Raw genomic sequence first — 25,071 nt, 5'->3', positions numbered from 1 at the left:
GGCCTGGGTAAAGTAGCCCTGGATCCAGAGAAGCCACTTGGGAAACAAAACTTGTAGGTCGGAAGCGTGATTTTGTGGAGGTGCAGAGCTGATGGGCACATTGTGCAGGATGCGCCTAAAGACCTTTGTGTCCTTTTCCCTCCTGAGTACAACACCGCTTCCTTCTCAGGAATGGAGGAGCCAACAGAGGTGAGACAGATACACGGAGATGTTAAATGCCATCAGAAAGCTGATCCCAACAAGATATGGGGAGGTCAGGAGCAGCCTGAACAGGAGAGATGTGAGATTTTGGGGTGGGAAGAGGAGCATGGCCAGAAGAAATTAATGATTTCATAGAGGTAAGAGCATTCATGCAATACCGATGCTGCAGTAACACTGACTTAAATCAGTAATGTATGTCCCTTACCTTACTGGAAACAGTGATTTTAATCCCTAAACCTAAATGCTACTACAACACTCTGAAAGGAATCAATTTTCTCTCTTGAAAACCATAATCCCTTCACTTAACACTAACATTAAAATGCTCTATTTAACCCTAAACTTCTTGGCAGATGTAAAACACCTGTAACCACAGAGCTTGTCCATACCTCAACCACAGATGTGACAGCACAAGCAGAACACCAAACAATCACACTAAAACTTTGCTTAATCTCTAACACAGAAAGTGAAAAAGAGGTACCGAGGGGGCTAGAGAAAGCTCACATTTACCTCAGGATCTCCTGCCCCTGCAGAAGGAATGTGACTGTGGCAGGGACTGTGAGGTCACTTCTGTCTCTGCACTTGATAGGGCAGCAGCAGGAACATGTCACAGAAAGGGACTGTGAGGTCACTTGTGTCTGGAGGTGGCAGGTCAGCCTTGCCTTCTCCCTGGGAGCTGCACTTTTGGGCTGACATCTGGCAGTGGCCCTGCTAGGCCAGCAGAAGGCACCTGCTTGGCATGCTGACTGTGGCATCCCCTCTGCCTCCAGACCCAGGAGGACCCAGGCAGAAAGAAGGCCCCCATATGGGTTGTCCTGTCCCTTCTGCTTGAGTCCATGAGTGGGCAGCAGGAGGCACAAGTCTTGGCTGTGTCTAGCCAAGAAGCTGCAAGGCCAGCAGCAGGGCCCTGGCTTGGGAGATGCTGGTGAGTATCTATGATGTGACCTTAGCTTCGTTTTTCAAGGAACAGCTGGTAAGGGTTGATGAGACGGTGAAATGATGGAAATGCTGGGATGATGGCAAGGTGGTGAACAGAGATGGGTGTCTGCAGACTTCCAGGAAATAGGACAAAGTGTGGGACAGCATATTAAATCATGCAGAGGAGAAGGCAGAGAGTGCTGGCAAGAATGGAAGGCACCAACAACCCTGTCCCTTTGGCTAGAGCTTATGAGTAGACGACATTGCAATGAGTAGTCATTGCAATGCAGCCTCTTTGCTTCCTTGCAACCCTGTGCAGAGGCAGGGAGGTGTCATACCAGTGTTTTTCTCAGGCATCACACTGCCCACCACATTCCTCAGACCTCCAGAAAAAGTCCTGAGCCAGACAGGGGGGTGCAGGATCTCCCCTCCGAGTGGCTGGGGTCAGGCCTTGGCTCTTCTGCTTCACCAAAACCAAGAAAGACCTTTCTCAGCACAGTGTTTTGCCTGTCTATAATCATGGCCTCCAATTATCTGCCCAAAGCAGTCCCTGGGGAGGCCTTGTTAGTAACAGCCCTCAGTGGGGCCCATTAATACTCCAAGTCACTTCAGCTTTTCCTTTTGAGTTTGTTTTTTCACACAGTTGCATCATTCTCCTCTCAGTACTCAAGTTTCATTGACTCAGCACCAAAACATACAATGGAACTCATTAAAACACAGACACTCCTAAGGAGCCATGTCTCTCCCAACATTTTCTTCAAGTCTTCAAGACTTGATCAGCTAACTGGACACCTTTCATGTTGTAGTTAAGGGGGAAGATTTCAAGGAGCATCTAATAAAAATCTTTCTTCATTTTAAAGGCTGAATTTTGTTGTGTTTCAGTTTAGAGCATCATTCTCCTGGTTATATTGGTCTAGGGTTTCTCCTTTGAAGCCCTGCTTAGGTGGGAAGAACAGGAGTTTTCCTATTTCAAAACAAACAACAGGAAATCATGCTGCAATTTTCAAAAAAAAATTAATGTTCAAGTTCCTTATTTTGTTGCCTCCAGTGATGTTTACCTTCCCAAAAGGATGACTGTACATGATGTATTTTACAGTGATTAATAGGAAATTTTAAGTAATTGTGTTAATATTAATCCATATCATACAAATTCAGTGATAAATGATGAGGGTCTTTCTAAGGAAACCATTAGACAGATGGCTGAGAGATGCGCGACCTTGAACTCACTGAAACTCCAAGCAGCAACTGGGTCACTGAGAGTGGCTGAATGATTAAACGGTAAGAGGAGGACAAACCAGGAGAATGATGGGAAGTGCATAGGTCCAGACAGGCAGCTGGAAAGGGGGCATTCAGCAGGGTCTATGTAATCAAGATGAGTTTTGTGCCTGGATGATGAGGGAGGGAGCACACCATGATAGAAAAGCGATGACAATGCAACTACAGGTGAACACCAGTATATCTGCTCCTGGGATGAATATGAATCCTGAAAAATCACATTTCTTCATGATAGAAGTTACGCTTCACATGAGACATTTTACAGAAAGGATTGAGTCTTTTGAGCTGATGAGTTGTAATGCTTTATTATTCAAGTACTGAAAAAAAACCACTGGGTATTCTGGCAGAGCTTTGCTGTCTGACCATAAGCAACCAGGGAAAACCTTCAGTGGCCCCGTTGTGTTTGAGGCACTTCCCCGGACCAGCAGATGTCAGAAAAGACCTGCAGGAGGCCGGAGCCCTTTGGGAAAACCAGGTGGAGCCAGGTGGAGTTCCCAGGGCACCTCCACTGCCAGCAGTGGTCTTTGTCCCTGTAACTGCAGCCCAGTGCAGCACAGGAAAACCCTTCAAAGACAAACCTCTTCTTCAGTGGGTTCCTTGGACTGACCTAGATCTGAAATGGCCACTGGAAACCTGAGATACTGTCCCTTACTTAAACTAGACACTTGAACATCTGTTGATGACCTTCCTGGGTCATCTTTAGCAAACTCAGGCTGAAAAACTCAAGTATAGCATGCTTCAAATGGCTGAGGCAGGACACATCAGCTTGCCCCACTTTGCAAATGGCCCCCGTCCAAATAACATTTTGAAAGCAACCAATATGGAATGACCCATGAGGTTAATGTGCAGAGTAAGGGAAAGTCACACATATTGTGCTGGAGTAGCAGAAGGCAAAAAGCACTGCATTGTGCCTCAGAATAATCAAGGAGACCTAATCCAGTTCATCCATGAGGAAAAGCAGAGAGCAGGACGTTGAGTTTGGCCTAACATGAAGAAGGATGTGCATCACTGGTGAAGGAACCGTCATTTGTGCCATCACCGATGTGAATTACACCAGCACCAGCACACCTAATGGTAACCTGTCTGCCCCGGCTTGGTATTCCCACGGGACAGTGGAAAGGGAGCCGACAGCCAAGGGACACATGTGAGTGTGGAAGGTGGGGCCCAGCAGAGACAAGGAGTCAAACCCGGGGCCAGGCGGGTGGCAGAGCTCCATGCCCCATGCAGGGGCTGTCTGGGGGTCCCCTCTGCTGCAGCCAGCGCATGCAGTGTGGAAAGAGGAGGGCTCCCTGCACATCACAGGTCACAGCCTGGCCCCGCAGGGGCTCTTCCTGACATCCCTGCAGCTCCTGGCAGGTTGCAGTGAGGTGCCCCTCAGCCTTCCCTCCTGTGCTCCCAGGGCATATGGCTGCCTCCTGCCCAGCTCACTGCCCACCATGAACGTCCAACACAGCTGCTTCCCAGGTTGGGCCTTGCCCAGGGTCAGTCTCCTTCAGGGGCATAAAATGGCCCTTGTCCTGGTGGCTTTTTATGAACTTCCTGTTCTCTTCTCATCCTTGATCTCTTTTTACTGAATACAGAGGCCTCGGTGACCATTTTGGTTCTGACTAATACCAAGAAAACATGTCTAGTTCATCTCTGTCTGCTGCTATGAGCTGTCTGTGAGACATGGATTTGCATTCAGATCTTTTCCTCTGATAGTCTCAGCAATGCCCAGTGATTGGACAAGACATGGGAATTGCACACAAGAAAACACTTTTACTGTGAGCAATATCAAGAACTGGATCATGTTTCTGTTTCGAAGCACGGCCGAAAGCATGACAGACACCAGTTGAGTCAGATCATGCTGCTCCACTTTATTGCCCGAATAGCCTAACTTTTATAGTGAACTTTACAGGGGCGGACAGTGTTTCACACAAGATTATTGGTCAAAAGCACTCAGACAAACAACTATAAGAAAACAACCCCACCTGCAAGAAAAGAACCCCCCTTTTGATTAGCAGTCAGGAAAACAACCCCCTTTTTGATTAGCGGTCACGTAGACCTAGTCCTTGAGGCCAGCTGCTGGTAACAGTATTTTCTGAGTTCCTTAACTGGGCGATGTGGGAGTCATTGATGTGGGAGCTTCTCACAGTTACTCTGGCAGCTTGGTTTGCTCAGCTACAGCAGGCCCTGAGATTTCTAAGGCCTACCCCTGGTTGCTTAAAGCAAGCTCAGATCGAACAATTGTTCCACGGGCACATGTCCACATCCTGTATGCCAATTCCCAACATGTTTCCAATACCAAGCACTTGATCAGGTTTCCCCAAAAGTGGGGGAGTCCTCCTCAACTGGAGATACCCCAAAACCAACTGGAAATGGTCCTGGGCTGCCTGGTGTAGGTGTCCATGCGTGGCTAGTGGGGGTGGCTAGATGGGCTTTGGAGGTCCCCTCCAAAGGCTGCAGGGAGGCAGTGCCTGCCAGGGCAGAAAGGGCAGCCCCAAAGGACACCAGGGCTTTCCACCACGTTGCAGCAGGGATCTTCATCCCACAACCACTGCTATACCTGAGAAGAGTTTATGAGAAATGAGATCCAGAGAAACTGCCTACCTGCTGGTTCCTTTATTTAGTTAGCTACAAAGAGCTTAACAGCACCTCTACATGAGATCTTTGGGTAAGAAGAAATGTTAGAAGGAGACAGAGGAAGAAAAATATCTTAAATTTATAAAATGAAATTATAAAATTATTTAAAATATTGGTATGATATTGAAAAGGATGAGAATTTTTTGAAATATATGAACAGAGGTGTTTCTGCCTTCTCCAGGTATACTTCAGGGAATCAGATGCAGAAGACCGGTTCCTTTTTCAAATACTGAATATTGCAATAACATCCCCAGTGCCTCCCTGAGCTCATTATTCATCATGCTGTAGATGAGGGGGTTCACTGCTGCAGGCGGCACTGAGTACAGAACTGCCACCACGAGATCCAGCGATGGAGAGGAGATGGAAGGGGGCTTCAGGTAGGCAAACATGACAGTGCTAAGAAAGAGGGAGACCACAGCCAGGTGAGGGAGGCATGTGGAAAAGGCTTTGTGACGGCCCTGCACAGAGGGCATCCTCAGCACTGCCCTGAAGATCTGCACATAGGACACCACAATGAAAACAAAATAACCAAAGGCTAAAAAAATACTAAACACAAGTGCCCCAGCTTCCCTGAGGTACGCATTTGAGCAGGAGAGCTTGAGGATCTGGGGGATTTCACAGAAGAACTGGTCCATAGCATTGCCTTGGCAGAGGGGAAGGGAAAAGGTGTTGGCCATGTGCAGGACACTATACAGAAAGCCACTGCCTCAGGCAGCTGCTGCCATCTGGGCACAAGCTCTGGTGCCCAGGAGGCTCCCGTAGTGCAGGGGCTTGCAGATGGCAACGTAGCGGTCATAGGCCATGACGGTGAGAAGAAAAAACTCTGCACCAAAAAAGAAGACTAAAAGAAGTACTTGGGCAACACATCCTTGATAGGAGATGGCTCTGGTGTCCCAGAGGGCATTGGCCATGGCTTTGGGCAGAGTGGTGGAGATGCAGCCCAGGTCGAGGAGGGCGAGGTTGAGGAGGAAGAAGTACATGGGGGTGTGGAGGTGGTGGTGGCAGGCTACGGCACAGAGGATGAGGCCGTTGCCCAGGAGGGCAGCCAGGTAGATGCCCAGGAAGAGCGCAAAGTGCAGGAGCTGCAGCTCGCGCGTGTCTGCGAATGCCAGCAGGAGGAACTCACTCACAGAGCTGACATTGGACATCTGTTATTTCTGGTCATGAGGTCCTGTAGAAGGAAGACAAAGGCAATGATAATGTACCACAGATAATTCACATGAATACCCTTTCCATTTTCTCATTTAAAATCAGCAAAAGATTGCCCATTTCCAGGCAGATATTTTGAAGCTCTCTTTCATTGATTCTGCCTGAGAGTGCCTCTGGGAGCTGGGGAATCCTCTGTGGCAATGGAAGAATCAGTCCTGCACTACTGCCAGAAGAAGCAGCATGGTAGCAACATGGTACATGGTAGTAATGTGGTAGGAACATGGGGTAGTCTCAGATTAACTTTACTGCTGATATCAAAGAGATATCCCCAGTTTTACTCCTAGTTCACCCAACTGCAGAGCAGAGGTGTGGAGATTTAGGTATGTAATTATTTGTTTTGTGGATTTGGTTCTAGCTGCCCCACCATAATGGAGAACTGTTTCTAAGGTATAAATCCTGGACATTCTGCTGCACTCCAAGTAAAACCTTGTGGATCCTCAGAGGCAAAGAGACTGTGCCTTTAGTGCAGAGTGTCCCTCAGAGACGACAGCCAGTCTCTCCATCAGTGCTGGTCTCAGCTGCCCTGTGAGAGCTGCAGGAAAGTTGTACTCAGTTGTTCATCTGAAAAGAACCTGAACACTGTTGAAAGCAGAGGATTCCAGCTTCAAAGTGCCCATCTCCACACCCCTCACCTTGTCCCCATACTCGCCTTTCCCCAAACATCTCAATGGCACACCAATTCCTCTGAAACCCCCATCCCCAGCCAGACTGGGAACAAGACCAGCAGCAGCACGGCCAGCTGGAGAAGCCAGGAGGAATGCCAGCGTGCTGCTGCCAGGGGAGGCAAGGCCAGGGAGGGACAGATGGACACCCAGGAGACTCTCCTGTGCTGCAGCTCTGCACAAAGAGGAGTCAGTTCATGCTCAATGCAGGCAACCTGTGCTCATCTCAAACTGGCTGAGATCTTGCAAAGACAGGGCACTGGGCACTGGAGGGTTTGCAGCTCCTAAACATAACCTAGGATAAAACCTGAGAGGACCACAAGAATGATATTGGTGCAGTCTGTGGGCTGAGGTGTGGGAAGGGACTTCATGAAGTTCATTGATGAAATATTGATCCCTCACTGCAATGTTCTAGCAGTCTCAGTCTGCAGTACAAACTTGACCACCTATTACCATGAAAATGGCCTCCACTCTACTGCAGGTGTCTGCAAGCACTGGCTACAGGAAAAGTCTTGCCTTTCAGGTAGCCCCTGCCTTGGTCTTCCTTTTGAAACATCCAATCATAAATGCGATTCTCTAAAACATCTTCTACTCGTTTCTGGAGAAACAGAGAGAACCACCCTGGCAGATGCTATCAGCCATCGGATGTGCCAGCTGTACAAGACCCCTCTGGCAACCCCACCTGCATTGCCCAGCTGCCAGAGCCTCACGGTGTCAAGAGCCTGCAGATGTGTCCTGCCACACGCTGCCCTCTCTTGTTGTGCTCCTCTCTGTGTGCTAGCTGCGGTCAGAGCCCCCAGCCCTGCTGCGCTGTGCAGAGGAGCTGCTCCTGGGCACAGCTGTCTCTCTGCACCATGGCCCTCTTGCCACGAGCTCCCCTTAGGCCCAGGAGCCCGGCCCAGCTCAGCAGCACAGCACCTGACCATGGCATCGCTTGTTCTGTGCCCTTGGGCTCCCTGGAGGTGTCCCCAAGGCCTCAGGGCTGACAGCTTCCCAAGGCAGCAGGGACTCTGTTGGGGTGTGCTGTTTGAATCAGACTGAATTGTCGTGGTTTAACCCGGCCGGCAGCTAAACACCATGCAGCTGTTCGCTCACCCTCCCCCCTCCCTCTCTGGGATGGGGGAGAGAAATGGAAAGTGAAGCCTGTGAGTTGAGATAAAGACAGTTTAATAAGACAGGAAAAGAATAATAACAAAAAAAAAAAACAATAATAATAATAATAATACAATGGTGATAATAGGAAAGTAATAATAATATGTACAAACAAGTGATGCACAATGCAATTGCTCACCACTCGCTGACCGATGCCCAGCCTAACCCCGAGCAGTCCGGCCCCCTCCCCCCGGCTAGCCACCCCTATATATTGTTTAGCATGACGTCAGATGGTATGGAATACCCCTTTGGCTAGTTTGGGTCACCTGTCCTGGGTCTGTCCCCTCCCAGCTCTTACTGCACCCCCATCCTGCCTGTTGGCAGGACAGAGCAAAAGGCTGAGATGTCCTTGGCTTAGTATAAGCACTGCTCTGCAACAATTAAAGCATCGGGGTGTTATCAGCACTCTTCTCATCCTAAGCCAAAACACAGCATTCCACCAGCTACTAGGAAGAAAATTAATTCTGTTCTAACTGAAACCAGGACATCTATCCACCCCTTATTCCATACCATTTATGTCATGCTCAGGTTACACTCTTTTCCATACATTCTAATTAGTCACCTATAGTAATCATGGTAGTGATAACATACAGTATTATATAGTAATTAACATGGTACAATTCAGTTTATGGGCTATTCTCACCCAGTATTAAATCTCCTTGAGGTACACACCGGACCTCTCCGTTCTTTTGCATCACCCACCAAGTGTATCCAGGTCCCTGAGCGAAAACAATTCCACGAATAGGTTTGCCTTTTTCTGAGGCAGGAGTAGCCCAGACTGTTTTACCCAGCATATTTTTTACATGCACTACAGGAACTTTATCCCCATCTACAGTACGTAACAGGTTTGATTGGGCAGGTCCAGCTTGGTTGGTAGATCCCCTAGTATTGACTAACCAGGTGGCCTTTGCCAAATGCGTATCCCATTTTTGAACGTCCCAGCGCCCATTGCTTTCAATGTAGTCTTTAACAGGCCATTGTATCGTTCAACTTTCCTGGAGGCTGGTGCATGATAGGGGATGTGATACACCCATTCAATACCATGTTCTTTGGCCCAAGTGTCTATAAGGTTGTTTCGGAAGTGAGTCCCATTGTCTGACTCTATTTTTTCTGGGGTGCCATGTCGCCATAGGACTTGCTTTTCAAGGCCCAGGATGGTGTTCCGGGCGGTAGCATGAGGCACAGGATATGTTTCCAGCCATCCGGTGGTTGCTTCCACCATTGTAAGTACGTGGCGCTTGCCATTGTGAGTTTGAGGGAGTGTGATGTAATCAATCTGCCAGGCCTCTCCATATTTATATTTTAGCCATTGTCCTCCATACCAAAGAGGCTTTGACCGTTTGGCTTGCTTGATTGCAGCACATGTTTCACAGTCATGAATCACCTGTGCTATAGTGTCCATGGTCAGGTCCACCCCTCGATCACGAGCCCATCTGTATGTTGCATCGCTACCTTGATGGCCTGAGGTGTCATGGGCCCATCGGGCTATAAATAATTCACCTTTATGCTGCCAATCCAGGTCCACCTGAGCTACTTCAATCTTAGCAGCCTGATCTACCTGCTGGTTGTTTTGATGTTCTTCAGTAGCCCGATTCTTGGGCACATGAGCATCTACGTGGCGTACTTTCACAGCCAGGTTCTCTACCCGAGCAGCAATATCTTGCCACAATGCAGCAGCCCAGATGGGTTTGCCCCTACGCTGCCAGTTGTTTTGCTTCCATTGCTGTGACCATCCCCACAGGGCATTTGCTACCATCCATGAATCGGTGTAGAGATAGAGAACTGGCCATTTTTCTCGTTCAGCAATGTCTAAAGCCAGCTGAATGGCCTTCACTTCTGCAAACTGACTCGATTCACCTTCTCCCTCAGCAGCTTCTGCAACTCGTCGCGTAGGACTCCATACAGCAGCCTTCCATCTCCGATGCTTCCCCACAATACGACAGGACCCATCAGTGAACAGGGCATATTTCTTTTCATTCTCCGGTAACTGGTTGTACAGTGGGGCTTCTTCAGCACGACCCACCTCCTCCTCTGATGATATCCCAAAGTATTTGCCTTCTGGCCAGTCCATAATCACTTCCAAGATTCCTGGGCGACTGGGGTTTCCTATTCAAGCCCGCTGAGTAATCAGTGCAACCCACTTGCTCCATGTAGCATCAGTTGCATGATGCGTAGAGGGGACCCTTCCCTTGAACATCCAGCCTAGTACTGGCAATTGGGGTGCTAGGAGGAGCTGCGCTTCAGTACCGACCACCTCCGAAGCAGATCAAACTCCTTCATATGCTGCCAATATCTCCTTTTCAGTTGGAGTATAGCGGGCCTTGGATCCTCTGTATCCCCGACTCCAAAACCCCAGGGGCCGACCTCGAGTTTCCCCAGGTTCTTTCTGCCAGAGGCTCCAGGTGGAGCCACTCTCCCCGGCTGCAGTGTAGAGCACATTCTTTACATCTGGTCCTGTTCGAACTGGCCCAAGGGCTACTGCATGGACTATTTCCTGCTTGATTTGTTCAAAGGCTTGTCGTTGTTCAGGGCCCCATTCAAACTCATTCTTCTTACGGGTTACTTGGTAGAGCGGGTTTACAATCAGACTGTAATTTGGGATGTGCATTCTCCAAAAGCCCACAACACCTAGGAAAGTCTGTGTTTCTTTTTTATTAGTTGGTGGAGACATAGCTGTTATTTTGTTGATCACATCCATTGGGATTTGACGACGTCCATCTTGCCATTTTATTCCTAAAAACTGGATCTCTCGTGCAGGTCCTTTGACTTTGTTTTGTTTTATGGCAAAACCGGCTTTCAGAAGGATTTGGACTATTTTCTTCCCTTTCTCAAAAACTTCCTCTGCTGTGTCACCCCACACAATAATGTCATCGATGTACTGCAGGTGTTCAGGAGCTTCCCCCTGCTCTAGCGCAGATTGGATCAGTCCATGGCATATGGTAGGGCTGTGTTTCCACCCCTGGGGCAGCCGATTCCAAGTATATCGGACTCCCCTCCAAGTGAAGGCAAATTGTGGCCTGCACTCTGCTGCTAGAGGGATGGAGAAAAATGCATTAGTGATATCAATTGTGGCGTACCACTTGGCTGCCTTCGATTCAAGTTTGTACTGAAGTTCCAGCATGTCCGGCACTGCAGCACTCAGTGGTGGCGTGACTTTGTTCAGGCCACGATAGTCCACTGTTAGTCTCCACTCGCCATTAGACTTTCGCACTGGCCATATGGGACTATTGAAAGGTGAATGGGTCTTGCTGATCACTCCTTGGCTCTCCAATTGACGAATTAGCTTATGGATGGGAATCAGGGAGTCTCGGTTAGTGCGATATTGCCGCCAGTGCACAGTTGTGGTAGCGAATGTCACTTCCTGTTCTTCGACCCTCAGCAACCCCACAACAGAGGGGTCCTCTGAGAGACCAGGCAAGGTAGATAACTGTTTAATGCCCTCTGTCTCTAAGGCAGCTATACCAAAAGCCCACCGGAACCCTTTTGGGTCCTTGCAATATCCTCTTCTAAGATAGTCTATGCCAAAGATACATGGAGCATCTGGGCCAGTCACAATGCGGTGCTTTTGCCACTCATTCCCAGTCAGACTCACTTCAGCCTCCAATACAGTCAACTGCTGAGATCCCCCTGTCACTCCACAAATATAGATGGGCTCTGGTCCTTTATAGCTTGATGGCATTACAGTACATTGTGCACCGGTGTCTACTAAAGCCTTATACTTCTGTGCGTCTGACGTGCCAGGCCATCGAATCCACACAGTCCAATAAACTCGATTGTCCCTTTCCTCCCACTGGCTGGAGGCAGGGCCTCCCTAATCCTGGTCAGAATCTTCTTCATTTCTGTGTTTGAAGGACTGTCTGCTGGAAGTTGGAGCAGCAAACTTTTCGGAGAATCCCTTTTTCCTGATTGTTTTCTTTTGCAACTCACGTACCTGTGCCTCTAGGGTCGCGGTAGATTTTCCATCCCATTTTCTCATGTCCTCTCCATGGTCTCATAAGTAAAACCACAGGGTGGCACGGGGTGAGTACCCACCATATCGTCTTCCTTGTGTGGGTGAACGCCTACCCCTGACAGCTGAGACATTGCTTTGTACAGGTACGGAGGAGAATAATCTCTCTTCAAGTTGGTGAACCTTTTCAGAAAGTTTCTCCCAAGTGTTCTCTTTCGGTCGTTGGACACTGGTTGGTTCAGGTTGGGGGGAAGATAGATTCTCTTTAAGTTGGTGGACCTCTTCAGAAAGTTTCTCCACAGCTGAGACGCAGGCCTGTAAGGAAGAGAAAAGACTTTCTTCGTACTGCCGGAGTTGTTTAGCCACTTCATCCACTGTGGGTTCCTCATCCTCTTTCCAGGCCATTATTGCCAATGAGCTGGCATATGATGATGGTGCACTCCGTACAAACTTCCGCCACATGGGTCGTGTACACCTGACTTCATCTGAATCTCTGGATGTTTGTCTGAGGTCTGGATCCTCATAAATCACTTCCCGTATGGCTAATTCCCTCAGATACTGGATTCCCTTCTCCATAGTGGTCCACTTGCCTTGTAGACATAAAAGTTCTTCCTTGAAGGGATACCTTTCCCTCACAGCTGAGAGGAGACGCCTCCAGAGGCTGGTGGATTGTGCTTCATCTGCAATTGTTTTGTCAATGCCGGCGTCTCGAGCAAGAGATCCCAGCCGCTTGGCTTCCCTGCTGTCTAATTCCACACAATTGGCTCCAGAGTCCCAGCACCGGAGCAGCCAGGTGACAAGCTGCTCACCTATACAGCGACCAAAATCTTTTCGCACATCTCGTAGCTCGCGCTCGTTTAGGCTTTGGGTAGTTACTGTTGATTTTTCGGCATCCTCATCTTCCTCCTCCTGAATCCTTGATGGCCCAGCGTCATCGTCATCTTCGTCATCTCTATACCTAGATTTGGCAGAAGCCTTACCTGGATTGGCAGAAGACTCTCTGCGTTCTAAACGACCTGAATCTCTATACCATTTTTTCACCTTCTCTACAGGGGCAGCTTGCACTGCTACTGCTCATTTCTCTGACCTTGTTACAGGGTCTGCCACAGGGGTTGGAATACCCTCTGCAGGATCAACTTGCACTGCTACAGCTCGTTTCTCTGACACAGCCACAGGAGCTGGAGCGGCTGAAGGAGCCGGAGCAGTTGCAGGAGCTGGGACTGGAGTAGCGGCAGGAGCTGGGACTGGAGCGGCTGCAGGAACCAGAGCTGGAGCGGCTGTGGGAGCTGGGACTGGAGCGGCTGCAGGAGCTGGAACTGGAGCGGCTGCAGGAACCGGAGCTGGAGCGGCTGCAGGAACCGGAGCTGGAGCGGCTGCAGAATCCACCATAGGGGTCACAGTGGCCATTGGATCTGTCACAGGGCTTGGAGTGGCCGCAGGGTCTGTCACTAAGTTGATAGCAGTATCAATGGCAGCTCGATAGGCATGAGCCAGGCCCCAGCACGTTACAATGATTTGTGTTACTTTGGAACTGCCAGAATCATGACACCTTTTTTTTCAAGCATTCTGCCAGTTTTTGAGGATTTTGCCATTGTTCAGGGGTGAATTTCCAAAACACAGGGGGTGCCAACTGCTCTAGATGCCTGCCCATATCCTCCCATACTCCCTGCCACCCACAACTATACTGCCTCCGGGCAGATCTCCGGATGAGCTTCCTAAGTAGTTGTTTAACTTTAAGCAGAATCTGAAGTGCATTCAGGAGGCAGAACAACAAGACTATGGTGGTCTGAGTATCCCAAGAATATTCAATATCTTGGAGAGCTATTGTGACAAGCTCAGGGGATAAGAAGGTGGTGAAGGAGGAAGGCAAAGTGATCCAGGAGGATACAGGGGTGGTGAAGGAGAAAGGGAGAGTAATCAAGTAAGAAAAAATATCCTTCCCTTTCCCCTCCACAGATTGACTCTCTAACGGAGAAAAACAATAGGTATAATTGCTAATAGTTCCCAAGATACTGTTTCCAAAGCACAGAGTCCACGATGTTACTGAGTATAAATACCAAGTTAGAGTCATGACCAGATATCTTATCGTCTCATAAGCCATTGCTACAACACACAGTACCATAATGATCTGAAACCAGGGCCCGGAGAGGATAAACAACATGACAGAGAGCAAATACGGAAAATAATGTACTATAATACTCAATTTGGAAAACAGGCACAGCAGAGTTGAGATTAAAGCAATCAGCATCATGACAAGTGACTATTAAGCAGGTCTAATACTTACACCAATTTTAGTTTAACACACTCTGATCAGATCTGCCGTTATCTCAACCTTTCGGGCCCCACGTTGGGCGCCAAAAAGACTGTCGTGGTTTAACCCGGCCGGCAGCTAAACACCACGCAGCCGTTCGCTCACCCTCCCCCCCCTCTCTCTGGGACGGGGGAGAGAAATGGAAAGTGAAGCCTGTGAGTTGAGATAAAGACAGTTTAATAAGACAGGAAAAGAATAATAACAAAAAAAAAATAATAACAATAATAATAATAATAATACAATGGTGATAATAGGAAAGTAATAATAATATGTACAAACAAGTGATGCACAATGCAATTGCTCACCACTCGCTGACCGATGCCCAGCCTAACCCCGAGCAGTCCGGCCCCCTCCCCCCGGCTAGCCACCCCTATATATTGTTTAGCATGACGTCAGATGGTATGGAATACCCCTTTGGCTAGTTTGGGTCACCTGTCCTGGGTCTGTCCCCTCCCAGCTCTTACTGCACCCCCATCCTGCCCGTTGGCAGGACAGAGCAAAAGGCTGAGATGTCCTTGGCTTAGTATAAGCACTGCTCTGCAACAATTAAAGCATCGGGGTGTTATCAGCACTCTTCTCATCCTAAGCCAAAACACAGCATTCCACCAGCTACTAGGAAGAAAATTAATTCTGTTCTAACTGAAACCAGGACACTGAATTCATCACCAACTTCACTTCTCTGAACACAGGGGAGATGACTTTTGCAAGGGTGATTTGTGCTGTTGGAGTGTGGTTGTCAGACGTGTTGTGCTTTAACCTGGTGGGCAGCTCAGTACCACACAGCAGTTGGCTCACACCAGCACCCCCCCACCCCCCCCCAAATGCTTATGTGTTGAGATAAGGTCAGTTTAAAGGACTGAAAGGGAAGAGAAATAATAATAGTTGCTGTTATTGTTATTGTTATTGTTATTGTTATTGTTATTGTTATTGTTATTGTTATTGTTATTGTTATTGTTATTGTTATTGTTATTGTTATTGTTATGTAGAAAGCAAGTTAAACACAGTGCAATTGCTCGTTACTGACTGATGTGGTTTCCACCCTGACGGAGTTTACTTTGGCAGTAGGAAAGAGCAGGAGAGAAAAGCTGCCACAAAGTGCACCCTGGAATGTTGGCACCAGCCGTGAGGAGGAAGAAATATCCAGGGGAACAATTGGTCTTGCTGCTATAGTCAGACGCAAAGGAGGAATTAAGAGCCTCAGCCTTTACCTGCTTTCTTGTTACCAGGTTTCCCACCACATCCAATAAAGGATGATGATTCTCCCTAATCTTCCTTTATGTGAAGTATTTACATAAGCAGTTTTTATTGTCTTTGAGAGTCATAGACAGATGGAGCTGCAGCTGGGCTTTGGCCCTTCTAATTTTGACCTGCACAGCCCCATAACATTCAGGACACAGCTCCAGACAAACTGACAGCTTGCATGAGATGGAAGCACAGAAGAGGTGGAACCTGGCAGCCTGCCACCCCCTGCCCTTCAGTGACTCCATGCTGCAATTCCATTCAATTGGTTACTCTTGTATTATCAAACTTTCCTGCAGCTCCTGATGCTGCTGTCTTGTCAGAGAGAGCACAATCACACCAAGGCTGAACTGCCTGCTTGCAGACATGAGCATCTGACAGAATGGAGCATCAGTGTGAAGGAATCTTTAGGAATTGCCGGATATTGCCTAAAGGAACCACTTGACACTTTCAAGGAGAAAAACCCAGAAGTGCACCAGAAGAAGAGGAAACCCACATATCAGGGAAGACTGGGACCCTGCTGAGTGAACAGTGCCCAGGAGGACGAGGGCCTGGGCGCCACGAGGGATGCTATATGAGCAGTGGTGCCTGCTCACCAGGAACCAGGCCAGCTTCCTTTATAACTGCCTTACAAGGAGCAGGACCTCCCAGAAGATCTGAGTTATCAGACTCAGCTCAGCTCTCATGTGACACTACACACAGAAGGGTCTGCATCCAGTAGTGAAAGATTTGGAAGTCTGGGAGTCCTTCAGACAGCCTGGTGAGGAGAGGAGCAATGGCTGTGGCAAGGCTGTAAGTCCCATCAGGACTCAGGTCTTTGTGTCCATGGCTATGGCTGTTGTCTCTGTCACTGAGGCCTATGAGGAAACAGCTTATTCTTAATGCACCAGGGCCTCATTGCCTCCTCATCCCCTCCCATGAAGCAGGCAGGGGTCGTACCATTCTCCTGCACTTGGCAATGCACATCCCCATCTCCTACTGCCCCACAAAGAGTCCTGAGCAAGGTGTGACTGCTAAGGATCTCCCTTCCCAGGGGACAAGGGTCAAGGCCTCGCCCCTGTGCTTGGTGACACACATCCAGATTGTCCACACATCAGTGTCACCTTCACATTGCCTTTGTCTCCTTGTCCTCACTGCCTCCAGGGTTCTGCTCTAACGAGCTCCAAGGGAGGCTGTGTCAGTGCTGGCCCTCAGGGGGACACTGCAGGAAACTTGCCTCTGACTTGCACTTCTGGAGAGATGTCTTCAATTGTCTCTGAGTGCCTGAGGTTTGTGGGCTCATCAACAAAGCCACCAGAGGGGTGATTGCAGTGCCTTGGGCTGGTGCTGTGCTGCTGAGCTGGTCCGGGCTCATGGGACAGAGAGAGCCCGTGGCAAGAGGGCCCTGGTGCAGAGAGACAGCTGTGCCCAGGAGCAGCTCCTCTGCACAGCGCAGCAGGGCTGGGGGCTCTGACCGCAGCTGGCATGCAGAGAGGAGAGAAGGAGAGAGGGCTTGGAGGCACTGAGGAGCGCAACAACAGAGGGCAGCGTGTGGCAGGACACACCTGCAGGCTCTTGACACCATGAGGCTCTGGCAGCAGGGCACTGCAGGTGGGGTTGCCAGAGGGGTCTTCTACAGCTGGCACATCCAATGGCTGATAGCATCTGTCAGGATGTGTCTTATTCTACCTGTAATGTGGCATAGGAGATGTTTTAGGGAATGGTATTTTTGAGGGGGCATTTTAGCAGGAAGTCTGAGGCTTCGTTTATCTGAAATGGAAGATTTGCTTGGATTCTGTGCTTTCAGATTCTTGGTGTGGAGGGGAGGCAGGGTTCATGACAATGAATTGTCTGGATTGTACAGGAAACCGAGACTCCAAGAGTATTGGAGGGAGCGATCAATACGGCAGCAATTAACGTGATCAAATCCCTTCAGGCACCTCAGCCTAAAGAGTGAAACAACAACGTTTGTTGTCTCCTCAGGGTTTATCAGGTCTTCAGGAGCTGCAACCTCCGTGATGCCCTGTACTCAGGAAGCACACAGCTTGTGGGATGGGGTCTGTGATCAAGGACATGGAAGATACATGGGGACAGAGATCCTGTTTCCAGCAGGGACATAGGAAGGCAGTAGAGATATGAGCAGGGCAGGCAGTGAGAGGGAGCTGCTGCCAGAAAAGCTGTGTGAGGGAGGGCTCAGGCACCTCCCTGCCATCCCCTGCAGGGCAGGCGCCTTCCCTGCTCTCCTCTCCCACCAGTACAGCCTCTGCCCTCAAGCCCCCGCTGTCCCCAGCAGGAGCTGCCTCCCCTGCAGGCAGAGCTGCAGCACAGGAGGGTCTGCTGAGTGTCCGTCTGTCCCTCCCTGGCCTTGCCTCCCCTGGCAGCAGCACGCTGGCATTCCTCCTGGCTTCTCCAGCTGGCCGTGCTGCTGCTGGTCTTGTTCCCAGTCTGGCTGGGGATGGGGGTTTCACATGCCCTTTGGGTGAGCCCTTGGTGTTCTTGGGGGAAAGGGAGTACGGGGACAGGGTGAGGGGTGTGCAGATACGCACTTTGATCCTGGATTCCTCTGCTCTCAGCCGTGTCCTGGTTCTTTTCAGGTAAGGATGTGAATGTCATTGTCATACCGTTCGAAGAGATGCCAGAGGAAACCAGACTTGATGGACAGACTGTCTTTCCCCTCTGAATTACATTATGGACTAAAGGGGGCGTCCCTTTCTATGAAGATCCAGGTTTCACCTGGAGTGTAGCAGGAAGGAAAATATACAGAAAAGAAAATCCTACAACCCTGCTTCCTCTCAGGAGAATTGGGAGCAAAACTGTGGATAATCACATATCAGGAAAGAATTGAATCTGGCATTACCCTATGTCCCTCTTTATCTGTTACTGTAGAGTAGGAATACCTCCTGCATTACCAAAGCAGAATCCTCTGCTCCCAGGGACACCCTCAGGAAGAATTGGGCAGAATTCATGAAAGGGACTTGCCAAACATGTGCTTGAATTAGGCCTTACAATAGGATAATTCTGTTGTATTCCTTACAGTATTTTTCCTCCTTAGACAGGACCAATGCCCAGAACCAGCAAATGTGTAACATCAGCTCTGTGAGCGAGTTCCTCCTGCTGGCATTCGCAGATACGCGTGAGCTGCAGCTCCTGCACTTCGCACTCTTCCTGGGCATCTACCTGGCTGCCCTTCTGGGCAATGGCCTCATTGTCAGAGCCGTAGCCTGCCACCACCGCCTCCACACCCCCATGTACTTCTTCCTCCTCAACCTCGCCCTCCTCGACCTGGGCTGCATCTCCACCACTCTGCCCAAAGCCATGGCCAATGCCCTCTGGGACACCAGAGCCATCTCTTATCAAGGATGTGTTGTCCAAGTACTCTTTTTAGTCTTCTTCATTGGAGCAGAGTATTCCCTTCTCACAGTCATGGCCTACGACCGCTACATTGCCATCTGCAAACCCCTGCACTACGGGAGCCTCGTGGGCAGCAGAGCTTGTGCCACCATGGCAGCAGCTGCCTGGGGCAGTGGCTTTCTCCATGCTGTCCTGCACACGGCCAACACATTTTCCCTGCCCCTCTGCCAAGGCAATGCTGTGAACCAGGTCTTCTGTGAAATCCCCCAAATCCTCAAGCTCTCCTGCTCATCTGTCCACCTCAGGGAACATCGGCTTCTCATGTTTACTACCTGTTTAACCACTGGTTGTTTTGTTTTCATTGTGTTGTCTTATGTTCAGATCTTCAGGGCAGTGCTGAGGATGCCCTCTGATCAGGGCCGACACAAAGCCTTTTCCATGTGCCTCCCTCACCTGGCCGTGGTCTCCCTGTTTGTCATCACTATCATATTTGCCCACCTGAAACCTCCCTCCATCTCTTCCCCATCCCTGGACCTAGTGGTGTCATTTCTGTACTCAATGGTACCTCCAGCAGTAAACCCCCTCATCTACAGCATGAGGAACAAGGAGCTTAATTATGCAATGAGGAAACTGTTTTGATACATGCTTCTTCAGAGTCAGTAATGCCTTTCATTTCCCAGATTATTAAAGAATTTATTGGGAAAATGTTTTGTTAATTTGTTTTTACAATTAATGTAAGTTTCTTGGGTTTGATTTAAATAAATGTGTTTTTAACATCCTGTAATTTTTTTTTTTAATTTCTTTTATACAGTCATCTAATATAGCTAAAGAAGCAAGTTTAATGCATACATAAAGACAATAACAAATCCCTCAGAATATCATTCATCTCAGTTTCCCTCTCTTCCCATCTCCTCTGAAGCTGGGGGAGCAGCCCCAGCACGCAGGAGGGGCTCGGGGCCAAGAGCCCAGCTGCCACATGCAGGAGCAGCCCCGGTGGCCCTCGGGGCTGCCCCTCCCTGCCCACTGGGCTCTGCCTCTCTGCTGCCTTCGGGTCGGGGCTGCTGCTTCTCTGGAGCCATGGCCATGGCCAGCAGCAGGATGTGGCCTTGTCACTGCTGCTTTCTTTTGGCTTCCACATTGTTCTCTTATGCTCTCGCATTCAATTAAGCCTTGAGATCGCATGTATCTTGGTGACAGTCTTGTTGTCTTTACAGTGGCATCTCTTTCCTTGCACAGCTCTCCCGAAGCTGGTGATAGGAATATACCCAAGGAACTGATGCATGAACGGAACCCTACTTTACTGGGCTTCACTATGGATCAGAATTTCAGAGTGCTCAGTGTAGTACTGGACTGGGAGCTCCCTTCTTGGGTTGCCCATGGTCAGCAAAAAATAATTGACATTGACAGGCCTGGGAGTGTCCTGGGTCTGATGGCAAATGGCATGCTGGAGAAGAATCTGGAGCTGCTCTGTGGCTGGGCCAGGCCTCTTGTGCTGGCCTGGGAAGCAGGGCTGGCTCTGCAGGGCACAGGTACTGTGTGCTGGGGATCTCCCAGGCAAGAGAGCAGGGCTCGTGCAGCTTCACGGACCTCCATCTCCTGAAGTGGGTCTGGCCCCAGCATGGGGACTAATGGGGAGACCCAGATCCACCTTTGTGCCAGCAGCTGCGGTGCCTTTGAGGGACTGGGGCTGTGGTGGCTGTGCCCAGAGCCCTGCAGCAGCCGGCGGTGGGCACTGCCCTGGGGCCAACCCAGCCTGGGGCGCTGTGCTGGGCAGGAGGCAGGGAGGTGGTGAGAGGTGGACAGGGGCTGGGCGGGGCTGGTCAGTGCCTGGCAGAGGACAACAGCAGTGTCAGGGAGTGGTGGCAGCATGCAGGGGAGGGCTCCCAGCAGGGCTTGGTACTGCAGAGCCAGGGCTGTGCCAAGGGAGCCCAGAGCTGCAGGGGCAGGGGAGAGGAGGCCGAGGGCCAGGGCGGCTGCTGCAGGGGCAGGGAGCTCAGCATGGCCCTTGCAGCCCCCTGCCCTGGGCCTGCCTCTGCCCTTGGGCTTGGCCCCGGCCTTGGCTCTGCTGGCAGGAGCGCTCTTGGCATGCGCTTCCTGGCCTCCCCTCGCCTGTGCACAGCTGCTGCCCACTCCAGCTGCTGCCACAAATGTGTCCTCACCAGCAGCACCACCCCTTGGGCTGCTTCTGCTGGCCTCCCCAAACCAACTGCCTTGACTCCTTGTCTCTGCTGGGGCACAAATCCTTCACTGAAATTCATCCCTTGGCTGTCACCCTCTCCCCTGGTGTGGTGGGATGTTTTTCCAGTGGGCTGTCTACCAGACACAGTAATGAATAATATGAGCAGGAGTAGAAGGGCTTCCAGCCAGAGGAAGGCGGGGAGGAAAGGAACAATTTGGTTTACTGGACTGGGTATGTTTAATGGCCTGGCACATCAGACCCATAAATGTGTCAGGCTCCACTGGACACTGGTGCACAGTGTTCCCTTTTGCCATCAAGCTACAAAGAGGCGCAACCCACCTGTATTTATGGAGTGACAGGGGGATCCCAACAGTTAACTGTCTTGGAGTCTACCTTGCTTGGCCTTTCACAGAATCCTTCTGTTGTGGGTTTGCTGAGGGGTGAAGAACAGCAGGTGCCAATGGCTACCTGAGGCAGTGTCGCACTAACCGAGACTCCCTGATTGCCATCCATCAGCTGGGTCCTTGACTGGAGAGCCAAAGGGTAGATGTAGAGCTTGGGAGCATGGTTTAGTGATGGACTTGTCAGCACTAAGGTAAAGTTGCCTGACCTGGGTTACATGTCCCAGAGTAATGTCAGGCACAATGCAATTCTTTTTGCCTTCTGCATCTGTAGCACAGGAAGTAGGACTTTGCCCTACTCTATTGACTGGGCAGGTCTTTTCACATTACTCAATTGAGTTTTCCATGGCTGGAAGGGGACATTTTCCCCAGAGAGGCCAAGCTCATGGGTACAGCTACAGCAACTTGAAGATACATTTTCTTTAGTTTTCATTCTGAGTTTTCCACAGAAGACCAAAGAGATACCATGAATATCTAGTTGTCTACTAAGATTCAAGCTGAATTTCTCAGATTCCAAATGTCATTTCAATTTTATTTTATTTTATTTTATTTTATTTTATTTTATTTTATTTTATTTTATTTTATTTTATTTTATTTTAATTTTATTTTATTTTATTTTATTTTATTTTATTTTATTTTATTTTATTTTATTTTATTTTATTTTATTTTATTTATACTTTAATTCTTTCCCAAGGAATCCCTGACTTCTCTTAGAAAGGGTTTCATGTGCTGGGCTGGGCTACAGTTACAGGGACAAAAACCACTGCTGGCAGTAGAGGTGTCAGACCTCCAGACTCTGCTTTTCCTCCCAATGGAGTTCTACAAAGAAGTAACCCTGGATGTGTAGCAATAGGAGAATGATGCTCCAAACTGCAATGCAACAAAATTCAGCCTTTGAAACAAGAAAATATTTTTATTATGTGCTTTGTGAAATCTTTTCCCTTAACTACGCCATGCAAGCTCTGCAATTAGCAACACAAGGCGTGAAGGCTTGAAGAATAATATGGAAGAGATGTTAGGAGTTTCTTCATTTTAATGAGTTCCATGGTGTATTTTGGTGCTGAGTCTATGAATCTCAGGTACTGAGAGGAGAATTATGTAACTGCTAGAGAAAGTAAAGTCAGGAGGAAAAGCTGAAGTGACTTGGAGTATTAATGGGCCCCGCTGAGGGCTATTACTAACAAAGCCTCCCCAGGGATGTGTTAGGGCAGATAATTGGAGGCCATGGTTACAGACAGGCAAAGCACTGTGCTGAGAAAAGTCTTGGTTGGTTTTAGTGAAGCAGAAGTGGCAAGGCCTGACCCCTGGAACTGGGAGAGGAGATCCTGCACACCCATGTCTGGCTCAAGGCTTTTCCTGGGGATCAGTGGGATGGGGTGGGCAGTGTGATGCCGTGAGAAGAACAGTGGTATGAAACCTCTGAGCTGCTGCATGTGTTGGAAGGAATCGATGAGGCCCCATCACAATGAATATAACATATCTCCTCCTAAGCTCTACCCAAGGGGACAAAACCTTCACGGCAGTTGGGGCATTCCCTTTTTTACCAGCACCCTCTGACTTCTCCTTTGCAGGTTTTCCACTGCTGTCCCACACACTGCCCTATTTTCTTGAAGTCTGCAGACATCCATCTCCTTTCACCATCTTGCTTTCATGCCTTGCTTTCACTGATGTCTCGTCAGCCCTCACCAGCTGTTTCTTGAAACACAAAGCAAGGGTCTGATCAGAGGGTGATCTCTGGCATCACAGCATGACCCGTTGAGGGACATTTCTTCCTCCTTGTAACCAGTGTCAGCCTTCCATGGAAAACTTTGTGGCAGTTTTTTCTTTCCTGCTATTTCCTACTACCAAAGGAAGCTCCATTAGGGTGGAAACCACTCCTGAAGTAGGCATCCCAACCCAGCAGGCTCCTTGCGGCCTCTCAGCCAACCACACACAAGTCACCTCAGCAGCACCTTCCAAGCCAGGGGCCTGCTGCTGTCCTTGCAGCTTCTTGGCTAAACACAGCCAAGCCTTGTGCCTGCTGCTGCCCACTCATGGACTCAAGCAGAAGGGACAGGACAACCCATGTTGGGGCCTTCTTTCTCCCTGGGTCCTCCTGGGTCTGGAGGCAGAGGGGATCCTACAGTCAGCATGCTACCTTGGTGCCTTGACTTCTCAAAAGTAAAGAGTGACCTGCCACCTCCAGACAAAGTGACCTCACAGTCCCTTTCCGTGACACCTTCCTGCTGCTGCCCTATCAAGTGTAGAGACAGAAGTGACCTCACAGTCACTGCCACAGTCATATTCCTCATACTGGAGCAGGAGATGATGAGGCAGAGCTGAGCTCCTCTGAGCATCCCCACCCATCTCCTCCTTGTGGCCCACAAGCTGATCAGATCAGGTTGAGCAAGAGACTAAAGATAAAGGGCTATAGGCTGTGTTTTGGCTTGAAGGGATAGTTTGTGGTCAGTCATAAGAATAGTGTATTTCTGTCAGGGTGTGGAGTAGCATTTAGGTTTGCAGGTTAATGTCACTGGTTAAAAAAAGGGGAATGGCTTTACATGACTGTTTGAAGCCAGCGTTACAGCAGAATCAACATTGTCTGAACATTCTAAACTCACAGAAATCATCAATTTCTGCTGGCCAAACTCCTCTTTCCTCCCTCAAATCTCACATCTCTCCTGGCCAGGCTTCTCCTGACTTCCCCATATCAGCCATCTTCCTAGGGACAACTTTCTGATGGCTTTCATGATCTCAGAGTATCTGCCTCACTTCTGTTGGCTACTCCTTTCCTGAGAGTGATGCGGCCCCTAAGTCAGAATGGAAAATAACCCAAAGCTGTAGGTGAACCCTGCACAATGTGCCCAGCAGCTCTTGTACCATTTTGTTTCCTGCCTCCAACTTATGGATACGGAATGCCTTCTGTGCATCCAGGGTACCTTTTTCTGAACCCTCATGCATGGTTCAGTTCGCCCCAAGCGTCTTGGAGGCAGTAGTCCCCTCGTGTAGAAAACTGAAAGCAGCCCTTAAGGATGACTTCAGGCAAAAGCTGACACCTCTGCCGTGACAACCCCTATCCAAGACCTCTTCCACTATGGGGCCTACCAGGTACTTAGAAAGAGCCGATCTCAGAAACTACATGCACAGCAAGTGCCTTCTGCTGCCCTACCATGGACACTGGTAGATGTGAGCCTAAAGGCACAGGTCCCAGCCAGGAGTCAAGGGTGACCTGTCAGCTACTTCAGAAAGAGCTCAACTCACAGGCCATTTAGCAGCCATTCGCTTCCTGCTGGATTTAGTGTTTCTGAGGCACCACTGAGCGTATAATACCACACCTACAAAACACCCCCTTTTTGGCCAAGGAGCTGCCCAGGTAGAAATGATCAGGTTGTGATCCTCCAAGCTCATGGCACACCTGCTGGGCTCCCAGCCTCTCTGACACACAGGAGCCAGTTCTGTGACAGTCCTGGGAGGTTGTAGGGCAGGAGGGACCTTGCAGGCAATGTTCCAGCCCCATGCCTACTGGCAGTCTGTCAGATCCTTGCGCACAGTGAAGATCATGTTTGTATCCAGAAGACATGAGCCTGGAGCTGGCCTAGCAAACACTCAGGGGAAGCACCCTCCCAGCCCCAGCCCCACCCCCAGCC

At 49.5% G+C, this 25,071-nt stretch overlaps 1 long non-coding RNA gene across 1 annotated transcript in view; it reads left to right on the top strand.

Annotated features, from left to right (window-relative positions):
• The first annotated feature begins 14,130 nt into the window (after nt 1-14,130).
• Nucleotides 14,131-25,071, top strand: part of LOC137847000 (uncharacterized) — a 58,975-nt gene continuing 48,034 nt past the window's right edge. The window contains exon 1 of the long non-coding RNA XR_011090710.1: nt 14,131-14,210. This is a non-coding gene — a long non-coding RNA (uncharacterized lncRNA). The remainder of the gene's footprint in view (nt 14,211-25,071) is intronic.

The sequence above is a fragment of the Anas acuta genome, chromosome W, assembly GCF_963932015.1.
Source record: "Anas acuta chromosome W, bAnaAcu1.1, whole genome shotgun sequence".
In the NCBI taxonomy this organism is placed as follows: Eukaryota; Metazoa; Chordata; class Aves; order Anseriformes; family Anatidae; genus Anas; species Anas acuta.
The sequence above is the reverse complement of the archived record's forward strand: the minus strand, read 5'-3'. Positions and strand labels throughout refer to the sequence as shown.